Source organism: Marmota marmota, unplaced genomic scaffold, assembly GCF_001458135.2.
Source record: "Marmota marmota marmota unplaced genomic scaffold, marMar, whole genome shotgun sequence".
Taxonomy (NCBI): domain Eukaryota; kingdom Metazoa; phylum Chordata; class Mammalia; order Rodentia; family Sciuridae; genus Marmota; species Marmota marmota.
Window position 1 is genome coordinate 6,270,542 of NW_026000206.1, and position 18,014 is coordinate 6,288,555.

Here is an 18,014-nt window from a genome sequence, read left to right on the forward strand (position 1 = left end):
CCTGAACACAAGGCTGGAGGTAACTCAGTAGTCATGACGTGCTCCTTCTTCCAGGAGAAAATACAATTAGGCAGATTTTGATCACATGTGAAATTCTAAAATGACTCTGCGGCCTTTCCTCCTATTTCTCTCTCTCTCTCTCCTCTCTCTCTCTCTCTAATATATAAGCAAATGAGGGCTCCATGCACCTGGCCAAAGAGCAGGAACCATCCCCAGAATGTTAACGTGGTCCAGCCCCTCCAAGGCCACCGCCGAGTGGGGCAGGCTGATGGTGCTCGCAGTCAGTTTCCAGATTTCAATCGGGAAACAGCTGACCTTAAGGTGCTTCAAGGAATGAGGAAGCACCAAAGCCCAGAGAAGGCGCCCATCTTTGAATGGGTTTGATTTCCCTTTAAAAGGCTGCTCTTGGCATCCAAGCGAGAGAACAGAAGTGGCAATTTACACATGAAGATGTCTAAGCCTGCCCAATTTCCTTCGCCCAGTGTCCACTTGTGCAAGGGCTCCCACCTGCCAGGGCTCCAGCAGGACGGCTCAGACCCCATCCCGGGGTGTGAGTTTCCTCAGTGCGCATTGCCCAGGACAAAACGTGGGAAGTTCTCCCGTAGCTCTTCCTGCTCCCCACCTGCCCCCAGCACATCAGTGCCCGAGGCAGGCGTAAAGAGAAGCTGCTGGAGGCAGAGGTCAGCTGGAGTCCTTTGCTGCAGAGTCTGTGACCTTAGTTCCCTGGGATGCTGCCTCCACCACGGAAGAGGCAAAGAGTAAAGAATACAACAAAGAGGTGGCTGGTGGTGGCCCGTCTGACTCTGCAGCCCTGTGCACGAACAGGCCGGGAAGCCCTCTGTTGACCTCGCTCTCCTGAGATAAACTCGGCTTCATCCAGTAAGTTCTCGGGGCCCAGGGTGCTTCCCCCAGGGCTGTCTCCTCTGAGGGACATACTGAGATGACCTTCAAAGAACCAGTGGTCTCTGGGAGACGAGGACACACCGTCCCCATGTGAGCAGCTGTCCACCTCGCAGCTTAGGGCAGGGTTTCACACCACACCCGACTCTGGAGACCCGAAGACACAAGTGCGCGGGGGGAGACATGGTTGATCTGAAGGCCCCCAGGTGCCTCCCCGCTCAGGAGCACCAAGAGGAGTCTTCGCTGACTAACGTTACCCCCAGTAAGCACCACTTCTGACTTCGTCAGATGATTTATGTTTCCAAAAGCATATTTTAATGTTTATAAGACTGGCTGATTTTCACTCTCCAAGATTCAGCCCCAAATATCAAAAATGGTGTTTTCATAATATAAGAGGAGGGGGGTGGAAGGGATCAGCTTACATTTTAAAAGGTTTTTTTGGTGCGTTTTTTTTCCCTGCAGCCAAGCGTAAAAAGTTGAAGGAATCTGTTAACATATTGATTGCTTTGAGCACTATTTTAAATTAGCTTTCTGTTCCCCTCCATATGCTTTTCCATTAAATTTAAATAAATTAAAGTTCACTTCTGCGGAAGAGACCTGCTGGGGCCTCCTCGGGATTGGAGATGAATTTATCAGCCAGGTCTGCACTGTCAGAAATTGATCAGCAACATGTGCCGCGGGCGCAGGATGGGTCGACAGGTTGCCCTTTTGCAAGAGCTCTTGGTCGAAGCAGACGCTGCTGCCCTGGGGACCAGGCTTGGCTAATGTCCCACACACTGACCCAGAGACAGGCTCAGGTCACTGGTCAACTGTGGCACTCATCTGGCCTCAGAGGACTATTGGATTCCACCTGCTCCCTGTCACTAAGACACACAGCAGCCCCTGGGCTCTGGGTGAGTTACTGATGCTCTTCCCTGCCCTCATCCCAGGCCCACCGCAGCTGCACCCTCTCTCACCTGAGCAGGTGGAAGGAGATGAAAGGTGTTAGTTAAGAAGCACACTCCCAACCCACTCCACTGTGGGTCAGAAGCACTTCTTGGACTAGAAATAAGCACCTTGCGTAAGATGGGGGGTGAACAGGTTCTGGCTGGACGGTATCTGAGACATGACCAGGGTCTGTCTGCCCCATCTCTGCCTCGTGGGTATCCCGAGTTCTTCACCAATATGTCCCCTATCAGGCTTGCTCTCCTATCAGGCTGGTATGAGACAAAGGCCACTGTGCCCCCAGGGTTCTCGGACCAGAATGGACCCTCAGCTTTCACAGAATGCCCTGGATCACGGAGAATGCCGCAGTCTGTCCCGGCACAAATCACGAGCCACTCAAGCAGGAACAAACTTTATTTCTGAACTCCACCAGCACACTCCACACACGCTCCCCGGGAACTCTCCCAAACGCCACCCACACGGCTCCTCCAGGAACACCACACACCAACCGGAACTCCCTCTCCCGGCACTTCCCCAACCAATGCGAACTCTCCAGGAATCCCCGCGAGAACTCCAAAGTAGTGCAAGAACTTCAAAGTAGCAGGCCGAGGCGGACAGCAGGGGTCTAATATACAATTGAATCAATCCAGCATCATCTTAATGGCTCGCCTCTCAACCAATACTATTGGCAAAATGCCAGGGGACCATTCCCACTCGGCTGTGGCTCTCAGCAGGAGAAAACCACCTGGCCACCTGTGTTGAACTATGTGGGCCCAGGAGCCTGGGAGGGAGAGCTTAAATCAGGTCAGGCATTGCAGGTGACACCTCTGTCCTCTACGGTGGCCTAGAGTCTGACAAGGAGGAGCGACGAGGGAGCCCTGAGAGAATACCACCAAAAGTGGAGTGGACGAGAGGCCAGACTGAGAGGTGGCCCAGGCACAAAGAGGCAGAGTAACCACACCCTGGCCCAATTCCCAGGCCCTCCGAGCAGCACCTTGGGGGAGAAGAGGCTGCAGTACAGAGGAATCACCCCTTCTCTAGGAGCCCCCCACCCACAAAGAGTGGGTACCAATAGGTTTGGAGCAAACAGGCAAAGGAGGAGCCCAGGCACCAGGGTGGAGGGGCCGGGGTCCAGGGACCTGGGGTGGAGGGGTTTGGCCTGGCCTGAGAACAGCCACACGCCATGGTTGGCCTGCAGCAGGGAGGGCAAAGTGGCAGGTCCTGGGAGGCAGCGCCATGAAGCAGCAGCCCCCAGCCAAGGTTACACATGGAGAGCCACCCCCACCACGGCCACTCCCAGAAGGAATGAATGGATAGAGGACCCTGGAAACACAAGCTCTCTGTTCATCCAGGATGCAGACGCCCTGTGTGGAGATCTGTGGTTTTGCTGCAAATGTGATATGTTTTCACCAGGAGGGAGTTGTTTTTTCCAGACAAACCCAAAACACTATTTGGGGTCATCTGGCAGCATACCCACAACCGGCATGCACAATTTTTCTAAAAGCAGAGATTGTATTTCTGGTGTTTCATTCTTTGGATTCCCACCTAATAGGGGCATGTTTTTTGGCAGGTGAGAGGAGACCCCCCCACACACCCTCCTAGACCCCCAAGCCACAGCCCACTTCAGGTCTGGGCTCCAGGCATGGTCATTTCTGCTTGGGAGAGAGGGAGAGAAAGGAAAAGAGTAAGGAAGAGAGAAAGGAAGGAGTGATATGAGCAGCACATAAAAAAAAAATCTCACCCAATTATTACAACTTTAGTCCTACCAATGGTTCCCTTCATTCTTCTCCATGCAGTCTTAACAGTTTCCAGGGAGCAGACACGCTACAGTATAACCGAGGTCTCTCCTTATTTGTATATTTAGGTCACTTCTGTTTCTGTATGTTTCCTTCCACTTAAATATGCTGCTATAAATGAGAGCAACACCTTTGCACAGGTGAACTTTTCTTCTTTTTTGGGGGGGTGGGGATGAAGTACCAGGGATTGAACTCAGGGGCACTCAACCACAGAGCCCCATCCCCAGCCCTATTTCTTATTTTATTTAGAAACAGGGTCTCAGTGAGTTTCCCCAGTGCCTCGCAGTTTTTGAGGTTGGCTTTGAACTCTCCATCCTCCTGCCCCAGCCTCCCGAGCCACTGGGATTACAGGCACGCACCACCGCACCCGGCAAACATTGCTTCCTTTTGGCAATTCCTCAGCATAGAGTTTCAGAAGGGAAATGAGGAGTTAGATTGGGGAGATCTTTCTGGTTCTTGCTGCACATCCCCATTTTGCTTTCCGAACACACTGACCCCCTGATGATGCCTCAAGCAGCAAAAGTGAGTGTGCCCAGGTCTCCTCGGCCTCAGGGAGTCAAGGTCAATGTTCAACACCACATGTAATGGGTACTTAGACAAGTGCCACCTGCATCTCTGCAACTACTTGCGATTTGTTCTTCTCCCATGAATGACTTTTATAGTCTCTGTCATTTTCCAGGATCTTGGTGTTCTAAAAAAAAAATAAGCTCTTCAGATAATTATAAGTATTAATTCTTCCTCAGTCATGTTTTTAAAAGCCCATGTTGTTTTCATATTTGGTATAAGTATTCTCTCAGTATGTTCTCCCTTTAAAAAACAATTTTTTTTCTGGTCATGTCATGACTTGGTAACATCATGACATGACGTTATCTCAGCCCATCTTTGTTTCTGCAATTGCTCTACCACTTGTGAGACGAGAGAGTCATCCACAGATCTGACACGCGCTCTATCTCCATTGTTAGTTTAGCCATGTTAGTCCATACTTAATACTTTGATCTACCTGGAGCTCGCTGGGTGTGTGGCCTTGTGCACATCTGCCCTGGGGTTTTCTTCTGAATGACAGCTCCATTTTGCAACCCGATTTCACAGCCTCCTCCTCCACGCTCTTTGGGGGAGCTGGCTCCATCCTGTGTTGACAGTTTTTGTCCTCCAGTCTGCTCCTGGCCTCCCTGGCTGTCCCCTTGCCGGTGTCTGTGCACGGGAGGCCGCAGGAGCTTTCAACAGCTTTGCTTCCTGATTTCCTCCCCGGTGAGCTCGGCCCGTACCACCTCTCTCCCCAGCCCTCCCTTCGTGGCTCTTAATTTTAAGAACATTCTTTGAAGTTCTTGCCAAGTCCTTTTCTTCACATGAGGCTTCAAAAGCATATTGATTTTAAAACACCGCTTGGAGATTTTGATTGGAATCGTATTTAATCTATGCCTCAACTTAGGAAGCTCAGACAACTGCTCAGTTTTATCTCACAGACCAAGTCCACAGCTCACCGCCGTCAGTCTAAAATAAACTAACTCCCTTTCAAAGTCGGCTGGACGGCTGAGCGTGAAGGGCAGCACTCCAGGCCCCGCTCCTCTCTGTCTAGGGAGGAGTTTCAGCCATTCGTTCCTTTCCCCGCCCTGGCAAAGCGCAGACTGGCCTCCTCGGATGCCACGCTCCTCAGGGTCAGGTACAGGTGGCTTGGTTCTTGTACTGCAGGAACACTTTGGTTCACTGTCCCCCTCCCTCTTGGGAGAAGAGCCCACTCATCTGCCTGCCAGTCACATCCCCTCTGTCACCGAGGCCGTGGCACCTGCCACCATCACTCACACTTTGCTCTAGTTTGGATGGGACTTGTCTCCCCAGGCTGCTGTGCTGGAGGGTTGGTTCTTGCTGTGGCAGTGTGGAGGGGGGGACCTTTGAAAAGGGGTTCCCCCGTGTGACTCCCGATTGTTAGCACCTCCACCCAGGGCTGCCGTCGGCGGCTGGGACACTTCCTCCATGTTGTGGACTGTATTGTACCTTCCAAGCTTCACAGGTTGAAGCTGTCACCCTCGGTGGGATCACCATTAGAAGTAGGGCTTTAGGAGGTAAAGGCTTAGGATATTATAGGGGTAGGTCCTAATCTGAGTAGAAGAGAAAGGCTCCACCCACCCCCATGATTGCACTGGCAAAAGGCCAGATGGGGACACAGCGGGAAGCTGGCTGTCTGCAAGCCAGAGGGTCCTCACCTGGACCAAGTCGGCCTGCCCTTGAACATGGACTTCCAGCCTCCAGAACCACGAGGAATACATTTCTCGTTTCAGCCACCTGGCTGACGGTGTTCTGTCACCCAAACCCAGCCAGTGTCTCACTCCAGATGATAAGACACTAAAAAGACATTTTACAGCTCCCACGGTATAAAGACAGGTATATTAACTTCATGTATTAAAACATTTTCTTCTTCAACATGAAAGTTCTCTACTTTTCTTCTGATTAAAAAAATAAACAAAAGCTTCCTATGGGGTCAAAAGGATCCAGGCCCTGGGCATCGCAGCTGTCAAACCCGACGTGCTGCCTCTGCTGCTCAGCCGGGGGCTCACCCAGGCTGCCCTGGGGTGCTCCCCTGCGGGCGGGGTGCTGCCTGAGCCAGGCAGCTAAGGCTTCTGAGAGCAGCCTTCCACCAAGGACGGGTGGGAGCTGGTGGGTGACCACGTTGGCTTCCCTGTCCTGTGGACAGAGCCACTCTGAGACATGCTCTGTGTCCCCTGCAGGCCTGAGCTCCAATGCTCACAGTGATACCTGCCATAAGCCCACCTCGCACTGACCTCCCCCCTTCCTCCCACCCCCACCTGAGCTTCTTGGTACATGTATCATTTGCATTTCCTGCGAGTCCTGGCTCCATTTCTGCTTTGGGGGGGACTCATCATAAACCACAAGCATTCCTTGCAGAGACTGCTGAAGCTGGCTTAGCTAACGGGACAGCCGCCTCCCTCCTTTCTCTCTACAGACCTGATTCCTGATGGGGTCAGCATATGATGCGCTCAGCCAGGGGCTGCTTTCTGGCATCTGCCCACTTCTGCTCCCATCTGCCAACTTTGTATTTACCCAGAATCAGGTGTGATGGTCCAGACCTGTTTATGACACCTCCACGCGTTATTATAATTGTGTGACTTCATTGCATACTGTTTAAGCCAAGGAAGGACGCATGCAAAGAGAAAGCAAGCATCTGCTTCCGTGAAAATGGAGTTGCAGACTCAGATAAGACTCAGCAGAGACAAATTGCTAAAAATGCTGTCCATCAAATCAGTGTGGGCTGCCATCTGCGAGAGATTGGAAAAAATGGCAAAAACCTGGAAGCCATCTGAGCCACGTCGCTTCAGGAGTACTTAACTTAAAAGTAAAGTGGGACTTGAGATTGAAGGCTGTGCACCCGGAACGTGGTTGACCTGCAGGAATGTGGTTGACCTGGGGGTGGGGCTCACGCCCATCTCCTCTGCTCTTGGCTTTCCAAACCCATTACCCCTGCCGGAGATCTGGGTCAGGGAAGGGCACATCTCACACCCACACAGAAGCCTAGCTCCAGTCCCCCCCCTACTCCTCCAGCCTGGAGACTTGTCATCTCCCTGTGGTGAAAAACCAGCTCAGCAAGCAATCATCAAAATCTCTCCTTTGGTAGTGACCTGCACATTTGAAGATTCCAGGCAAGATTCCTTCTCTGCAGCAGACCTTCGTGTCCCGCTGAGCAGGGGAAGGATGAAGGGATTAGGAGAATGTCTTGTCCACTCAGGCAGCCATAGCAAAGTACTATAGACTACGCGGCTTATGAAAAACAGACATTATTTCTCACACTCTGGATGCTGGGAGACAAGATCGGGGCCTGGCCTAGTATGGTTCTGGTGAGGGTGCCTTCTAGGATGCAGGCAGCTGATCTCTCCCATGTCCTTACATGGCAGAGAGGGGGCAAGAGAGCTCTCTGGTGTCCCTTTTTATAAGGACACTAATCCCACTACCTAATCACATCCCTAAACCCCATCTCCAAACACTGTCACATTGGAACTCAATTTTAACATATGAACCTAGGGGACCAAATATTCAGTCCCTGAGAACTGCAGACGGCATTCCTCCCCACCTAGCTCCTTTGACTCCCCTCTAAGCGTGGCACCCACTGCCCTGCCCCTGCTCCAGAGGGGCCAAAACAGGCCTGCAGGTCATCTGACCCCACCTGGGCCAGGGTGCCTTCTGATTCTGGAGGCAGGACACAGAAGGAGAATCTCACAATCAGGGACAGGCCCCAGCTTCAGAGATAGGTAAGGGATTAAGCTGGGGTGCACATTCCCCCTGGGCCAGGCCCGGCCAGACCAGTCCCCTCCTGGCAACCAGAGCTGGGGTGCGCCCTTCCTTACAGCACAGCTTGAAGGGCACCTGCAGTGGTCACCTGCTCCTCCCCTCCCCCTCCCTCAGCTTCTGACTCAGCTCCTGTGGGCTCATCCCCTGGGCTCTTCAGGGTCTTCCTCTAGGTCTGGTCCCCTCTAGAAGGTAAGCTCCACAAGGACAAAGACCTGAATGTCTGTGCTTCCCCCAAATGTCATACTGAGATTCTTGTCCTGATGGTGGTGACATTAGGAGGTGGAGCCTTTGGGAGGTGACTAGATCACAAGGTGGAGCCATCCTGAACAGGGACCTCAGACAGCTCCCTCACCCTCTTCCTTCCCTGGGAGGATTCGGGGGGCAGTCAGCTGTCTGCAACTTAGAAGGGACCTTTCACCACAGCCTGACCACTGTAGCCCACTGTAGCGCTGTGATCTTGGCTTCCTAGCCTCTGGAACTGAGAAATGAATCTGTTGTTTATAAGCCACCTGGCACATGGCACCTTATTTAGTCAGCTGCATGACCAAGACTCCACCTCGTTTTGCCCCAGAGTCCAGAGCCTAGCACAGTGCCTGGCATCAAGTCTGTGCCCAGGAAACGTGTGGACCACAGACAGTTCCTGCCCAAAGAAGTCTGCGGCTAGGGGCTCCTGGTGCAAGCCCTTCCGAAGGCCAGGGGAACCTGGCTCCTCTTTCCTCTTTTGACTGTGTCGACCCATCTGAAAGCCCTGATTCTTTGACCAAATACACAGCACATTTAGAGTCTGCCTTTGGAGATACTTTGAAATTTTCCCAATACTGTCATAAAAATTAAAAATTCATCTTATGAAACATAAAAGGCAAGTGTAACTAACAGGGGAAGTTTGGCTCAGTCACCTGCAAGCCCATGAGAGCAGCCTGACAAGCTGCCACAGAGAGCACTCCTCCCGGCTCCTCAGGGCGGGACATACCTTCAGAGCCTCTTACTGGATCCATGTACTTACTTCTGTCCTTCCCCTGGGAACTGGCCCCAGCGGAGAGCTGGCTTTACCCCTTACCTGTGGGGATGCATAGGAGCCATCTCTCCACCCTAATTTCCCTTCCCTCTCCTCCCCTTTGGCTGGGCTCACCCTAAGGAATTAGAACCTGGGCCTCCTCTGGCTGGTGGAAAGACCAAAATGTCACAGACCTTAAAGGTGACAGATGCACAGATGACTCCTACATCTGAGGGGAGCCTTATAACTTTGCACTAAATTCCAACGGTACAAACAGTCCTGCACCCCAGCATTTCTCTTCTTTGACCCTAATCCATCATCTCACTAAAATAATTTTATGATGCTCCATAGAGGAGTACTGACGGTTGAACAGAATGCATAAACGCCCACATGGCCTTTCCCCCACACGCCACAACACACTTCAAACACTGGGAATGTTGTCACTTGAAGTCTCACATGGATTGACTGCTTGCAGTGTCCCCCTGTGTAACGGCCTCATGCCAAGCAGAGCAACAAGATAAGACACCTGGAGCAGACATGCCCTGTTGGCATCAGTCAATGAGCATGCAAGGTGGGCAGGCCTGCCCTCGACCTGCAGAGTCACCTGACCCCAACCTGCAGCCTGGAGCCTGCAGCCCAGAGCCAGGAGCCACAGGGCCAAACCAGCCCTGCTGAGGGCAGCTCCTGAAGACCTGGAGGCGGGGTGTTGGTTTAAGTGATGGAGGCTGGGTGGTTGGCTATGCAGCATTATCGAGGCAACCGCTGACTGATAGGACATGTAAGGTCAGACAAAGTCCGCACATAACCCTCAGATCACGCGTGGTGCTCACGGGGAACTCATGCACACACACTCCTTCATGTCAACTCCAAACATGGACCACTAATCTCTTTCTCCCTGTCCCCCCCCCCACACACACACACAAACACACACACACAGAGCATAAGCAGTCATTGACCTGGGAGCTCAGACCATTCCCCAGCCAGCCTGTGCTCCTCTCCCCCATGCTCGCCCAGGACCGTCCCAGCACCCCTGCTCCTCAGGGCCCAGTTGTGTCTTCAGCCCCGAAGACTGCGCAGCTCCGAGTTCTGCACCTTTCATCCTGTCAAGTTGTTATGACATCCTTTTTGCCAAGAAAGTGTTGCTTTGAAGCCCTGGCATCTTGCTATTTTTTTCCCTTTCTACCCAGTTGTTGAACGCCTGTCAAACTTGTGACATCCCATTCTCCTGAGGGGAAAATTACAGCCAGGATGTATGCAAACGAATGCACGGAACAGGCATCTCTCGTGTCCTTGTTGCTAGCGGCCCCTCTGATGGCCCTGCTTCTCCGCCTGTCAGCACAGCTGCTGCAGCAATGAGCTGGGAACTGATCTGTCCTTTTATCTGAGGGGAACAGGTGCCCTCCTCTCAGGTGCAGCCAGTGAGGGGGAAAAACTGGGGCTGGAAAACACCCAGCCCCTCCCCCATTCCAGAGCCTGGGGCCTTTACAAGGCACTTGGGGTGAGCAGGCTCCGCTGCTTGCCAAGGCCACAGCCCTGGTGTACTGAAGCAGGAGTCCAAGGCCCCTGGTATGAAGGAGGATTTGTTGCTGTTTGCACAGTGGACAAGTCCTGGCTCTTTCTGGAAAGAAGGAATTCACAGAAGGAAACAGGCCACAATAGGCTAGAAGGGCAGTCACAGGGCAGATGGGCACACACACATACACACACACACACACACACACACATGCACACCCAGGGAAGTTCAGAGCTGAGAGCTTTTAACTTGAGTCTTAAGGGAGAGTGAAGCCTGGTGAACTGTGGGGAGAGGAACTTGACCATGTAAACATCACGGGGACATGAAAGTCCCGGTGACGGGGGGGGGGAGGCGGGGGGGCAGAAGGAAAGAGACTGGGAAGTCTGCTGGTACTGAATCCCTAAGAGACCTCTGGAGCCAGTCTCGAGGATTTGGATGCTCACAGCTGGCAGAAGACACAGGAGGTGAAAATCAGGGACGGGCGCCCTGACATCGGATCCCACCCGCGGCAGGGAGAGGCAGGCGGGACAGCAGCAGGATGTGGGAGCAGCTGAGCAGGACTCCACTGGGGAGCCTCAGGATGGACGGAGGCTGGAGCAGATTTCTCCCTCCTTTGGCTGCCTCTGTGTGCTCACCTGGTCCATCCGCAGCTCGCCATCTGAGAAGTCAAGCAGGTGCCCGTTGCCTGCTGAGCTATGGAGTGGACTCAGCCTCACTGCCCCGTGCGTCTCTCCAGCATCCTCTACATCTTTAGGATCACATCCTTGGGGCGTGATTTCAACGGCTCTTGGATCGTCTCCCCTCTCCCTTAGCCAAGCCCTCATCGGGCCCTCGTCAGCTACAGTGGTGTCTGCAGCGACTGGACCAAGCCCAGGTTCCTAGGTGCCCTCTGGTCATGCTCTCTGCTTCTTCCCCTCCAGTTAGCAAGGCTTTGAGAGCAGGTTCAGCACCCAGGGTCTTGGGAGGCATGGCTTTGGGTGGAGAACAACACGTTTGTTGGTTTGGCCTCTCCATACAACCCTCAGAAAAGGCAGCCGCTCAACAAACAGGGTTTGTGGCTCAAAAGCCCAAGGCAGGCGCACCATGAGCAGGTCCAGCAGGTCCAGAAGGCTGCCCTGAGCTCAGAGGCTCCCACTGAGGCCTGGGGGCTGTGGGGGGCCAGGCAGGGCCAGGATGGAAAGCAGCATGGAGAAGAAGACCAGGTGGGAGGCCTGGGGTGGGCAGGACCCAGGGTGTCTGGGTCACCGAAGGGGCTGCAGATTTCCCCAAAATGACATTAAACCACAATGGCATATAAAAGGGCCCCAAGCAACACAGTGGGCACTCCACCACTGCCGGGTGTCAGCCCGAGATTCCCACCCCAGCCTGCCTCCAGGGAGCGGGGAGTCCCTGAGACCTGGAGCAGGACACAGTGACTTAAGGAAGAGCCAGCGCCCTGCGCAGTGAGACAGGAAGAAAGGTCTGACTTCCAGCCGTGTTTTTGGCCCTTAGCGAGAGCTGGTCCAGTCCTATTTCGTCACCTGCTTCCTTCAGAGCTGGTGAGGGGACTTTCCTGAAGCCTCTACCCATGCAGAACTCCTGCTTTGGCTGCCACATGGCCATTTAAAGAGGTGACAATGAGCACTCCATGAGCCCCGCACAAACAGACCCAGCACACAAGAGCAGAGAACCACCCCTGCGCTCGGAGCAAGGTGTGTGTGTGTGTGTGTGTGTGTGTGTGTGTGCAGAGGTTCTGAACTGCGCACCATGGCCACCAGCATCCGGGTGAGCCTCCTCGCTTCCTCCAGGAGCCTGTCCAGGCACCTGGCCCTGGAGCAGTCTCCCTGGTGTTCCAGTGTAAGCCCCAATATAGCCTGCTTCCAACTGAATCACTTGCCTCTTTGTGATTTCTATCTTGAATTGAGCAAAAGAACCCAAGGCTGAGCTGGTGACAGAGAGCTGGGGACACTGAGAGCTGGGGACACTATGATCTGCCAAGCCTGGTAAGACAGGTGCTGGAGTGGAGGGTGTGCGCAGGCAGGACAGGCAGCTGCAGGCAGCAGAACATGCATCCCACCAGCTAGGACACTGGTGGTGCCAGTCCCCAGGGCCAGGGAAAGACAATGACCCAAAAGAAGGATGGTGACCCAAGCTTCTCCAGGCTTAGGAAGGCATAGGAAGAAAGTGCCACTCAGGGACACTGACACATGGTTAAGAATGGGCCTGTTGGGTCCTGAGTCAGCAGGCAAGAGGAGTCCCCAACATGTGCAGACCTCGCCCCCTCTCTACCCACTGTTGTGAGGACACTGGGGACCAGTGTCCTTCCATGCAGACTCCACAGCCAGGAATGCCCAGCTACCTGCCTGGGGTCCAGGGATGTCCAGAGGCCTCAGGCGGGATAAGCCAAGAAGGCCTCAGCTCAGGAAATCTGACGAGCCCACGGCCCCACAGTCTGGCCAGCCCTGACCCTCTTCCTTGCTCCCTCCCTTTATTCTGGGCCCCCACCTCCCACTCCCCCAACCTCACTTTAAATTCCCCCTCCTGTTCTCAGACCACAAACTCAAGTCCCATTAGAGTCTAGTCACTTTCAGAGTTACAAAGTATTGAATTCAACAGCATAATTATTTTAAAAATAAAATAAACCGACCACAAACATGTGGCAGCAGCCATATATTCCACCCTGCCCTCGTTTCCTGAAAAGCCCTCATTACTGTTGCTAAGAATAGATGCCCAAGGCTCCTTAGGGTTCAAGGGGAAATGGGGCCCAGTCTCCAGGCCTAGTGCCCTGCAGAGCAGGGCCAAGGGTGCCAGGGCTTGTGTGTGGGCCTCTCAAGCCACCCAGTGGGGCGGGTGGCAAGGAGCCATGCTACGGGGAGGTGCTGGGAGGGGTGGCTACTCTCAGGCCAGCACTTCAGATCTCCTTCTCCTTTTGATTGGGCTCCCTCCCCTCCGAAAGCCCCTGGACTCCCAGAAGCAGGGAGGCCCCTGTCCTTCCCCGCCCCTGGCTGACACTGGGGATGTCTCCACTGCTCCCCCACCTGCAGCCAGGGACCCTACAGGGAGCCCTCCCCAGGCCAGCCACATCCAGGTCTCAACTTCACACGGGGCTGCCCTTGCTCTGCCCTCCCTGCCCTGCCCAGGGGACTTCAGGGCTCTGGTCTTTTCTTGCCAGAATGAATCAAAGAGTTCCAGAGCCCACCTGTGAGGCCAGGGACTCATTGCCATGGGAATGGTCTCAGGAGTGGGGGACGCTGTCAAGGGCACCCTCCATAGTGACCCAGGGAGGTATTGTCTCACTTCCCCATGTGCCTTCACTTCAGGCTGAAGCCTTTTGTTACACGTAACTGCCCCTCCCCCAGGGGGCAGCCTGCCCAAGCTGGCTACCCACCCCCACTGTGCCAGCCAAGGGGTCGCTCAGCTCCTCCCTCCCCTGGCTCCCTCCTATCACACACCCAGGGCACTCTTTCAGTTCCCCTGATGCCCTGTCCTCAGGGGCAACTGTGACCCATCTCCAGCACCCACATCCTGTGCATTCAGCCCAGTGGCCCTGTTGTCCCCAGCTAATCACCAGCCCATGATTCAGCTCTCACACATCATTTCTAACCCTCTCAAGAGACTTCAGAAGTGGATGTGTTTGTTATTTCCATTCCTCAGATGAGGAAACTGAGACCCAGAAAGGTGAATCCACTTGCAAAGCCAGCAGCTATGAAGTGAGGTTTGGGATGCAAACTGTGAATCTGGCTTCCCTTCGTTGCCTTCCACAAGGAGGGAGTGTGTGCGAGCCCTCTGGAGGACGGCTCCAGGACTTTTGTTTATGCCTGAGGCCTCTGCAGTGCAGGCTGCAGCTCAGCTCTGGGCAGGCTGGCCTGTTTGCCCCCTCCCCAGCAGAGGGTAAAGCTGAACGTCGGCTGCCCTGCCCATAACAGGGCAGTGGAGCAGGCCTGTCTCCCCGAGCCTCCTTCCTTGCTCCGTCTCTCCCACGGCTCCCAAACTTCAGCCCCAGAGAAGCAGAGCAAGCCCTCCTCTGGCCCAGCTGTGAGGTCAGAGCCCAGCACCGCAGCCCCCAAGCAGGAGATCAGGGCACAGAGCTTCCAGCCAATCGCTTAGTCTCCGTGGCAGACAGGAAACAAAAGAGACGGGTTCTCCAGAGAGCATGTCCTTTCAGATAACTTGTGGTTAGGATGCTGTTTTAGGTTCAGGAAGTGTAGATCTCAGACACTGCATTCCTATTTCTGTCCATGAACTATGATCCCCACTGGGGGTGCACTGCAGGTGAGCCCATTTGTCTGCAATTCCAAATCTGCCCTGGTGAGAGGCCAGGGAGACTGGCAAAACCAAGAAAGCACGCCCTCTGTGCAGGGCCACTTGGCGCCAGAGAGTAGTCGGTGCCGAGGAAGCCGGGTGCTAAGGCTGAGGGTGGCATCAGACACATGGTGGGCAGCAGGGCAGACAGACCCAGAGGGAAGTCCCACCTGCTTGGGAGATCCATCACCTGAGACCACTCCATCCACCCGCTCCACCCAGCACCTCCATGGTGCTGCCCAGGCAATGGAGAACACTTGCAGACTCGCAGGACACCTGCTCTGAGCTCAGCGCTTGGTGTGTCCCTTGATTTAGTCCTCGTGATAACCTGGGAGCTCATTTCCCTTTTGCAGAGAAGAAAGCTGAAGTGAAGAATGAAGAGGTCACTGAAGTTCAGCCGCTACGTGACACCCTGGGTAGGAGTGCGTTCAGCTGCAGGTCAGAGAAAATTCCAACCAACAGTGGTTTTACAGGAACAGGCAAGTGAGTCCCACGGTAGCCAGCGACTGAGACAGGAAGGCCAGAGAAAGCCAGAGCCCAGGGCGGCGGGAGGGAGCTTCTGCCATTCCAGGCTAGGATTGGACCGGTTTTCCTGGGAAGAAGGGGTCTCTGCCAAGACCTAAATAAAGCTGAGCAGTTTTGAAGGTTTTGATGCCCCAGGTGGGGCTCCTCAGGAATCAGGTTAATGATGTAGAGAGCACCCAGCAGGGACGACCAACAGGAGCAGAGGGGATTTCACCTACAACCTCCTCGGGAGACACTCCCCCAAGCTCTTCCTGAGCCCTGACAATTTGTCAAAGCCACTTGACCTATAGTTACCCCAATGTGCTCAGTTCTGCCACAAGCTCCCAACTCCACAGCAAACCAACACTCCCTGTGTGCACAGGGTTCCTTGGGAGGGTCCTCCTCACTTCTAGAGTCCATACTCAGAAGGCAAGCATGGAGTCCCCTCCGCCACCCGCTGCAGCCCCCAAGGGCTCAATAAGGAAAGTCCCCTCCCTCAGCAGAGGGCAGTGCTGGTGAGGTCCTGCACAGTGTGGGGCAGCAGCCACCCAAGGTCATCAGGGGCAGTATGTAGTAATTGTTGAAATATTAAAATAAGGGTAAAGAAACAAAATTCCTGTTTATATTTAGATACATAACTGTCCAGTCTTATTTTTTTCACACATACATAGATTTTTTTTTTTTTTTTGAAGAATAAAACTGAGATCAGACTGCCTGTTCTGTGCTTTATAAGAACGTGAAATGCTCTGGCAAATCCTTTCTTTGTCCTAATTGTTCTCCATGACCATGTTTCCAGGGCCTGGATGGGACCCTGTGGCCCCTGTCGATACCTTTCATAACCCGTGCCCGGGGGCCGATTTCCACAATGTTCCTTTAAATGTCTCATTAATATCAACTGTACTTGAACAAGTGGACTTGTAGATATGTCTCTGAACATGCCTTGAATACTTTCTTTAGAGTAAATTTCTAGAAGTAGAATTTGCTGGGCCAGAGGGTAAGTGCATTTTAAAGGCATTGCTAAGTGTGGCCAAATTGCCCTCCAGAAAGATTTAGAACAGCTTGCCTTCCTACCAGCAATAGCTGAGAGTGGGAAAATGTCTCCTGAAACATTAGTGTGTTTTTGAATCTTTCCTACTGAAAAGAAAATCCCTCAAGGAATCCTGGGAGGATAATGAATGTATTAATTTCTTGTATAAATCATTTATGAAATAAAAGCATGACTTGTAATATGCAATATGATTAGAATAGTGACGGGGCCCAGGAAACAGGAGGCAGGCCACAGAAGGCCTGAGAGCACAGGCTTCCGGCAGCCCAGCTGCAGTGGGGAGGGGACTGCAGTTTGGATGAGGGGACTATGCTGCCTTGGAGGTCCCACAGGGGACCTCTCAGGTTTTAACAATGTTGGTCACATTTTGGACCCAACTAGCAGAGTTCTGCACTGGGCCTGCAGATAAACCAAGAATATGACTGATTGGACAGGCCTACCAAGGGGCATTGGTGTCCAGCTACAGAACCCCAGAACAAGGGCACTTGGAGATGACACACCAGGCTTCCCTTAGTGCATGGGGTCCTGGGAAAATGTGTTTGGGGCTTCTGTTTATATAACAATTTGAGTCTCCCCAAATTAGTGGCTCACTCTCATAGAATTCTGAAAAAAAGAGAGAAAGAAGAAATACCAGACCATCCTACAGGAAGAGTTCCCACACCAGGCCTCTGGATGGCCCTATAACTGTGAATCCCAGAGTTCCTTAGGCATCTGGTCCACCCAGCACATGGTGGGCAGAGCCAAGGTAGAGGAGCAAAGAAATCCTCAAAGGGAAAAGACGAGGTTCAGAGTCCCCCGGGTCCCTCTAGGCTTTGGGCTCCCTGTCCAGACAGCACAGTCAGCCCTGGATGATCTCCAGCCACGCAAGAGAATTTAGAAAACATCAAGAAGCTTTTCCAAAGCTGGACCTGGGCAGGGGCCCTGCTTGTGGTCCTGATGATGGGGTCCCAGGAAGCGCAGGTGGGTAAACCAGCCAGACTCGTACAGGGACAGGGACAGCTCAAGGACCGCTGGCTACCACATGGATGTCTATTCCTGGGTTTCTTCCCATTCTGCACCCCACTCCATGCCCCAGGAGGCTGACCTCTGTGGCCTGTATTAGCTGATCCCTTCCTCCCAGCTGTCCCCTCCCCACCAAGACATTCTGACTGTGTTGAAGCAGGGACTGGTGCCAAAGCTATAAATTCCCAGGACCCTGAAGCCACAGAAAGCTATTAGGAGCCCTGCAGAGTGGGGAGGTGCAGCCGGCAGCCGCGCCATCAATTCCCCACTTGTGACATCCCTGTGCAGGCGGACAGTCTGGGAGCTCTCTGAGGGCCTGGTGGGGAGTGTTCTGAGCAGCTCTGCCCATCAGAGGGCTCCCTCATCATCCAGGGCTGGGAGCAGGAGCACCGCAGCCACCAGGGCTGCTGTGGAGGAGAGGAGCACATCCGGCCAAAGATGGCTGAGCCTGAGGCCAACTGGTCCACCTGGGCCCAGCACAGGGAGAAATCACCCATGAGCTACTGAATTGAATCTAGTACCTCTCAGAACCTGAGACTAGAAGAGCTGGGAAGGGTATAAAACATCCATACTCCCACCCACCACATTCGCAGGTGAGGGAGGCATTGCTGAGCCCCCTCCAGGGCTTTCTCTCCTCACCTATGGTCTATTGCTGGGTCCTCCCTTCTGCCTTGGCTCTAGTGACAATGGCTACCAGTCTCCATGTGCTCCATGCCAGGCACTGTGTTAAGGGCACCACAGGAAGTCAGGAAGGTG